Raw genomic sequence first — 8,499 nt, forward strand, 5'->3', positions numbered from 1 at the left:
CAAGCGGAGGAGGAAAATATGGCAAGAGCATGCGAGCAAAAGCGTAGTGCCACCCAAGATGGCTTTGCAGCGACGATGACTACGAGATGGCGCCAGTGTAGCGCGCGTCGTCTGTATGGAAACGAAGCGCTCCATCAGTGGAAGTCTGTCTGCCTCATCTGCGGTGAATCGTGCCCATGCGTCACCCACGCGCTGCCTCTCGCTATCTCCCGATTAGCGAGGCAGTCGCGCCACTCTTCGCTCCGTTTCCAACGCGCCGCAGGAGACAGATTCTCTGTGCTAGCCAAACATTCAGTGTCATTCCACTCTGTGAAGGTGGATGACCAGCGAATCTGTGTATGTGGTGATTGACTGTTGCTCCGGCCAAACGTTCCAAGTTTGTGAGATCGGGGCCACATGGACGGCCCGCATTTCTTTTTGCCTCGCACTCCTGGCGGGCAGCACGCTTGCGCTTGACGTCCGCGGCCCGCTCATCGTCGGTGGTCTCCTAGGCCGCCGCAGCGCCTATTCCCTTTTATGTTCACGCCGTCGTTCTTGGTAGTCGCGCTGTTCTTCGTCACACCGTACAACACGCGACCTACCAATTTCACAGTCATAGCAGAACTGAGGGAAGGATCCTACGTATAGCATGACGTCAGGAGACACTAAGATTAGTAGGCAGTAGTTTGAATACGCGGGATGGCGTACACGTGTATGGTGCAAACGTATAAAACTAGCCGACGGGGAGCGTAGTATCTGTTCTTATCAGCTTAATATCTGATACGGGTTGTAATTGCACCTGAAATAATAAACCTAGTTTTGTAAGTCGGCGGAGTGCTTGAAGCCTATTTCACCTCCGCTGAGGGTTGGCCCGGTATTTGCACTATCTTCGGAATTTTTGGTCTACGGACATCAATCTGAACTAGCCTTATACAGCTGCCCTGTAATGTATCACATTAGGGAGTGTCGTAATAGTCGGTGAGTTTTTTTTTTTTTTTTTTTTTTTTTGGGGGGGGGGGGGGTATGCTGACATTTTATGCTAGATTTCACCCACGAGATTTTTACTACCCGACCTTGTGATAGCTCACGAAGAAGCGCGCGTGCACCACTGACGAAGCGCCAAACATAATTCGCATCGGCATAGAATGGTTTGCTCGTCGCGGCCCACATGTGTTACGCTTGTTAATACTATCCGTACCGTCTGCAGTGACTCTCATTTCCCGTCGCGCTCAACTCAGAAATACTCCTTCTGCAGCACCGATGACAATCGCGAGCAGATGACCATACCGTTCAGACATTACAGCGCATTTTTGCAAACCACAAAGCCTAGGTGAACGACTGCCATCGGAGCGACATGCTTGGTTTTTTTCATTGTTTTTCTTACCCTCCCCAACCCAACCTTTTTAGAAGAACGTTGTCAATGCTTTGTAATGGCTCATTTTGGGTGCTTATCGGCGTCGTTGCGTTTTTAGTTTTCACATACGTGGCACGTTCGTATATGTGTTTGCCTGCGCATTTATTTGAGCGTATACATTGACCTATTTGCATGATTGTCTGAATAAATTTTGTCAGTTGAAGTCAAGCGCTCTGTCCTGTCCCAAGGTTTTTCTATTAGCCTTGTTCGCCCTAGTAAATATATCATAGCACTTGCATAAACGCCAACTAATCCAACTCTCTTCGTTAATTACTCTGAAAGGTTGTCCTTCTTGTGTCTGTACTTTGTAACCACGCCATGTATAGGGTTTACAAGCTAATGTGTTAGCCAAGCAGTTCGTTTAATTCTGTATTTATTCCTTTTCTAGCTACCCAGTAACTACTACAAAATTTGTGTTGCTGGTGGAAGGGGATAGATTACCGAACACCGCATAGGTCTCATACAGTAGAAAATACCAGTTTTTTTTTTTCATTTTTGAAGGCTTCGCTAACTTTAGCTGTGAGACTCAAAATATATAGACTATTCTCATAGCAATGAAAGGTTGCAGGGCGCTTAAGCTCCGCCTTTAAGAGTGGAACGCGATAGCATTGAATGATTTCTAACTGTGAGAGAGAGAAAACATAAATTTAGACCATCGAGGTTGTTGATCTTGAGGACGAGTGGGTGGTGTCCTCATTCCAGGACTCCTTTGGCCATATCGGCTCGAGCTACTCGCTGGACGAGAGCTTCTTGTCCCGCCAGGGTATCGCCGGTCAGCTGTACCTCCCACCGATCAAATGACGTTTTAGGTGTCTTTAAATGTTCATGTTTGCCCCCGCACCCCCACGAGATGTGAAAGAGTGTGTGGCGTGTATGTGTGTGTAACTGTTTGTCAGGCTTCTCGGCAATTGCACCTTTATTTTTTTCTGCACCTTCGCCTCGGTGCGCCGTTGACGAGGAGGCGAGCGCCATGTGGATGGTGTTATTCCAAATAACCCCGACGGGGGCGTGGTGCTGTATGAATGCTACAAATGCTGGAACAAGGGTTTGTGTTTGAGTTTCCGCGTAACAGAATTACGTTTTCTCTTATAATCAAATTACAATCCGACGCTATAATACCTGTAGGTTGTGGTTAAGTTGTACTTTACCATTTTTCTGACGCATTTTACTTTGAGAAATTCAGTTAGGTCACCAGCGTGTCAGCGCCACGCGGAGGGCCTGCTGTTGTCGCGGTGTTTCGGAATGATTTTCTTAGACGCGGACTCCGAGACCAACGCCGACGCTGGGTTTTCTGTGACTGGGGACCTTTAACACTATCACGTTATAAGTGCTTTAAGGCCGCATTTCTGCTTTGCTTTCTTTCACACCGTCACGAGTGGACGAAGCGTTAGGTGTACGGAACAAGGGTCTACTCTCTACTCGTAAGAAAAAATGGCGCCAGCGACGTTTTTTTCTCCATTCTACGTATAATAATCCAAATTATATGTCTCCGTCTGGGCTGTAATAATAATTACACATCGATCAGCAAGGCTCCGTATAGTAGTTTTGGCTCTAACAGTTGACAGTGGAAGCGTGAGACACTGCTTGCTCTATTGTTCAAGTTGTAACTCTCTCTCTTTATCTGTCATGTATTTACACATAACAGATAAAGATATCTGTCATGTATTTACACATAAGACGGAAGGAAGACGAAGACGTTCGTGCGTTCGGCTGGTGGTTCCTTTTGATGCTGAATTTTTTTCTATTTTTCGTGTTTAATCGTGCATCAGCAACACCCAGCGCTGCTTGTACGGGCCTTCAAGACTGCTGCTTTGCTGGGAGGCCCTCCCTGCGAAGCGTGCTATGGAGGAGATGGTGGTGGACCAGTCTAGTGGCAGGGACAGACCTCCCGTCGCAAGGAAGCGCCTCAGCTCCTCAATGGAAGCAGAAACTGCCGATTACGAGCCTGACGCCAGGGCGGACGACTCGGATGCCTTCATACCAGCTAAGCATCGGCGTTCAAGACGGAAGTCTTCGACATCGTCATCAAGCGAAGCAACCGTCATATACAACAGCATCGTGACTACGAGAGTAGCCTTCGTACTGGTCGACGTGATGGTAAGCCTGAATGCCATCTCCATACAGAAACTGCATGATTTTTTCTTCAAACTGGCACCAGGTCCTATTCAAGAGGTTCCAGTGAACCCAAAGAAAAATATTATTCCCGTGGACACAACAGATGATAAGACGGTGCAGACTCTACTTGGCCTGTCTCAACTCTATAGTGTCAACACGCGGGCTTACATACCACAGGGCACGGATGCAATAGCTGGCGTCATATCTGATGTTGACCTAGAACATCAAGACGACGTCTTAAAAAGTATGATCGTTTGCACGCCACCGTGCAAAATCATCAGCGCGCGACGGCTCGGCTCGTCAAAGTGTGTTAAGATTCTTTTCAACTGTGCAAAACTGCCTAGTCATATAAAGTCTGGACTAGTGCGATACCCACTTTGGCCCTTCGTACCGAGACCCTTACAGTGCCGCAAATGTTTAAAACTTGGTCATGTGCAGGGTTTCTGAACAAGTGCTGTGGTCACGACGCAAATTGATGCGACAGTCTGACATCTCGGTGCCCGAACTGTAACGGTGAACACTTGGCAACAGACAAAGAATGTCCCACACTGAAGAAAAAAACAAAAGGTTCTGAAAAAGAAAGCTAAGAAGAAGGCATCAGGAGAGAAGCTGAGTAGCCGCAGTGCCCGTCCAGCGGCTAGAAATGGCAAAACTGAAGATGTACCTGAACGTACGAAGAATATCAAGGACACCACGCGTCGGCAGGAAAGTGGGAAACAGAATATCTGTCTCTCTGCGATATCGTGGCCGGCGCTTCCATCGAAAGCGCCCGAACTAGTATCTGCCAAGATCACGCCTCCGAAAGCTTCGGAACCAACTCCATCTAAGGCCCCGTCTATTGTAGAACACTCTGTAAATAGGGTGCCTACAGCAGTCTCGGTAAACGATGACGAAAAACTTATCAATCTGCTTAAGATGCTTGTCAACATCGTTAGATCTGTGATTGCTGTTCGTCAGACACCAGCAGCATTTGCCGCAGAGCAACTTCTGGAGGCTCTTGTTCCTGTGCTCGACGGCCTTCACTAGAAACAACATGAATGCTCGTGGAAAGCCCCGTCCCTCTGTGCTGTAATGGAATGTCAGGTCCTTACGACCGCGGCATGCCGATCTAGTCCTTCGGCTCCTCGCAATGAACACCCCGCCAGATGTTATAGCGCTTCAAGAAACCAATGTAAGAAAAGAAGAATTTAGACTTCCGGGTTACGTAGGCATCCACAGTAACGCTCGATGCACAGCGCCGGCATGCGGGTCCTTCCAGTGCACGGACGCCATGCATCAGCGAAATACTTCAAAAGCATCGTTATACGTCCGAGCTGACCTACATTTCGCAGTTATTGACACAAACGATATCTGCGATGCCGAATTCGAATGTACAGCTGTTACTGTGAGTCTCAGAGATACCACGACGACCGTGGCAAGCATATATTATCGACCGACAAGATCTTCAGACATCACCTTATTGGAATTCTTAGTCTCTCGGTGTGGCCCATCATTTGTGCTGTGCGGAGACTTCACTGCTCACCATCCTCGCTGGTGTTCTCGTCCACAAGACCAGTGTGGGATAGAGATCAACGAGCTTATTGTTCGACATGATCTACGAACGCTCAATGACGGCTCACCTACATTTGTGGGCAGAGGGAAGGAACAGTCCACCATAGACCTTGCGATATCAACAAGACATGTGTATCTGGCCTGGTCATGTGAATCATACCCATGGGGCTCAGATCACCTACCAATTTTGTTGGTTCCAGAACATACTCCTAGCCGCTAGACTGCCGCCTACACAGTGACAAACTGGAGCAAGTTCCGTCAGCTGATTTCAGAGGCCCCATCACACGACAAGCTGTCTAAACTGGTGAGCGAGTGTCTTCAACAAGCTACCGTAAGAGGACGGCGGGGAATGGATAAACCGAACCCTGGTTTAAAGCTCTTGAGGCTACGCGCCTGTCGACGCCGCGCTTACAGGAGAGCGCAGCGCTCTAAAAGAAGCTCCGATTGGACGGTATATAACCGCCTAGACGCAGCCATACGGCGGCACACAAAACAAATTCGTCGAAAGAGCTGGGCAGCACTGTGTAGTTCGCTGCATACTGCAAATGGTTTTGGAAGTGTTTGGCGAATACTGAAGGCTTTCCGCACTCCTGATATCTGCTAGAATCCAACTGCTGCTTTGTGCATAACGACTGGCCGGACTCCGAAAATTCTTGCTGACGCATTTGCCGACCTTTTCGTACCTCCTATATCAAGTGACAACGCAAACAATGACCTTAATCCTCTGACAAGTCCGAACATCACAATGTTCTGCTGTGGTCCAGCCTGCCAGATGGATGAAGCAGACTTCACTCTCGAGGAGCTTCATCACGCGCTCAGCCTCTCCAAACGTCGCACTGCCCCTGGTGAAGACGGTGTTACGTACCAGGCGTTACGAAACATCGATGAGGCCTTTCATCAAGATGTCTTGGACGCATATAACGACGTGTGGCGAACGTCTCTGATCCCCAATGATTGGAAATCATCTGTGGTGATACCAGTCTTAAAGCCCGGCCGCCCTGGAAAACACCTAAAGTCTTACCGGCCAATATCGCTAACATCTAATGTTATGAAGCTGATGGAACGAATGGTACTGTGTCGTCTAGATGGCAGGCTAGAAGAGCTGAATTTCTTTCCTGATGTCATGAGCGGCTTTCGTTGACACTGTTCTGCCCTCGATAGCATAGCAGACCTTGTATCATCTCTAGAGTCTGCTCGAGAAAGCAAGCACTCTGCATACATGCTTTTCGTGGATATACAGCAAGCTTTCGATTCGGTTCCCCATACGGCGATTATTACCGCACTTATGAATGCGGGAATTTAGGGTCGACTGCTTCATTTCGTGCATAACTTTCTATCTGAGTGCCACATGAAAGTGCGTGTTGGAGGAGCAGCAAGCGATTCTCGCCCTGTTAAGTGTGGTGTACCGCAAGGCAGCGTCTTGTCGCCGCTTCTCTTCAACAGCGTACTTGCTGGACTTCCAAGCCGATTGCCTCAGGAACCTACCTTTCCAATATGCATAGCAATGTATGCTGATGACATTGCACTGTAGATTAGCGGTCCTTCGCGCCACGGTCCACGTCTTCGCGGGCTCTAAATGCAACTTCAGATTACTTGGAGGAAGTTGGTCTGCAGATTTCACCTGCTAAGTCAGCCGCAATTGCGTATCATCCAAGGCAACGGGCTCGTAGAAGCATGAGCCGGCTGTACCTCGGAGAGATGCCCGTACAATGGGTACAACACCACCGCTACCTGGGCGTAATTATCGATGATCGCCTCTCTTGGCGCTCTGCCATTACCTCTGTGCGGTGCAAATCTCGGTCGCTGCTCAAGTAGGTGGCCGCCTTGACTGCTAGCGGCGCTGGCTACGACCAGACGACAGCACTTCAGGTATACCAATCATCTGTCCTCTCTGGCGTGATGTATGCCTTGCCAGTCTTGAACCTGCCGCCAAATGTGATGTCGCAATTGGAACGGGACCATCATGTTGCCCTCCGAGTCATGCTTGGCTTACCTCGTGAGGCGCAATCTGTTCCACTACTCACAGAAGCGCACCAGTTGCCCCTGAGCTTGCAAGCAGACCAGAGAGCGCTACACCATATCGAGCGTTTGCACCGAGCATCAGACGGCCAAGCACTGATTAATCGGCTGACTCAGCGCCCGTTCTCTCGGATGGGGAAAATGGCGACATTGTTTGTGGACATTACTCACAGTTCGGGAGACACTACTTTATTCACAACTACGTAACAACTACGTATTCACAAGAAGCGTAACAAATGTTCCTTTCCCATTTATCTGTCAATTCCCGAAATACACAAAAAGTCTAGCCAGCCTGGTTCGGCACCATTTCAATTGGCCCAGCTAGTCCCACCTATTTGAAAAATTTGGAGGCTATATTAAAGTATTCACGGAAGCATCTGTACACAGCGACGCCCAAGGCGCTTCTGCAGCTTTCTTCTGCCCTTCGACTGGTATCAGACGGGTGTTTAAAATACTACATCCAACCTCATCAACAACTGCAGAACTGACCGCGATTGATGTTGCTCTGAAGTACGTACACGAAGATTTAAACGCATTGAAGGTCGTCATCCTTACAGACTCCCGTTCTGCCCTCAGCAGACTAAGACAAGATGCCAATACCCCAATGTCATGCTGTATTCAAGACACTTCTGGCAAAATTACTTCCTGTGGAGTGTCCCTCATTGTCCAGTGGATACCCTCGCACGTGGGCATCTCTGGAAATGAAGAGGCTGATCGCCTCGCTTCAAGTTGTGCCCACCACGAATGCGACTGCCCTGACATTTCCTGCATGCTTGAAAACGCTCGTCTTCTGATACGCCGACTCGTCCTAAAGCAGCACCCAGAGCGGCGTGTTGCTGACGGATCGTTCCCTCCCCGTGTTCGTGGTCGAGGCTTGCCCCGTGGTGCTAGAGCGCTGCTCTATAAGTTAAGGGTTGGGTCTGTGTTGGTGCGCGAACGCCTATACCGACAAGGACGTGTAGACAGCCCGTCGTGTACATTTTGTGGCTCCTGTGAGACACTTGAACATCTCTTTTTAGAGTGTCCCGCATTCCTTGAGCAGCGCGCATTGCTAATTAAGGAATATGGACTTATTGAACTGCAATGTGCGACCCTTGACGATTGCCTCTTTCCAAGAGGGTGCGCTTCGCGACGTGACCATGCAGGACCATCGAGCCCTGCTATCTTTTCTTAAAGACACTGACTTGGCCTCCCGTTTATAGACGTTAATTCTATTTTGTTTTGTTCTGTCTTTGTCTCCGTCATTTCTTCATTTCCTGTTTTCTTTCCTCATGTTTTAAATTCCTCTATTCCCTCTCCCTGAAAGAGTAGGCAGGCGTTGTGCCCCTCTCGGTGGCATTTGTCAGCTTGCTCCCTCCCTATTTCCTTCGTGTCCTTGTGTTATATGTACTCAAACCAAATAATAATATATATAATATAAT

At 48.7% G+C, this 8,499-nt stretch overlaps 1 non-coding gene across 1 annotated transcript; it reads left to right on the top strand.

The window, feature by feature from the left end:
- The first annotated feature begins 708 nt into the window (after nt 1–708).
- On the top strand, nt 709–891 carry LOC119435503 (U2 spliceosomal RNA). Its single transcript, XR_005188852.1, has one exon. It is a non-coding gene; the product is annotated as a U2 spliceosomal RNA (small nuclear RNA).
- The last annotated feature ends 7,608 nt before the right edge of the window (nt 892–8,499 follow it).

Source organism: Dermacentor silvarum, unplaced genomic scaffold (assembly GCF_013339745.2).
Source record: "Dermacentor silvarum isolate Dsil-2018 unplaced genomic scaffold, BIME_Dsil_1.4 Seq7664, whole genome shotgun sequence".
NCBI lineage: Eukaryota > Metazoa > Arthropoda > Arachnida > Ixodida > Ixodidae > Dermacentor > Dermacentor silvarum.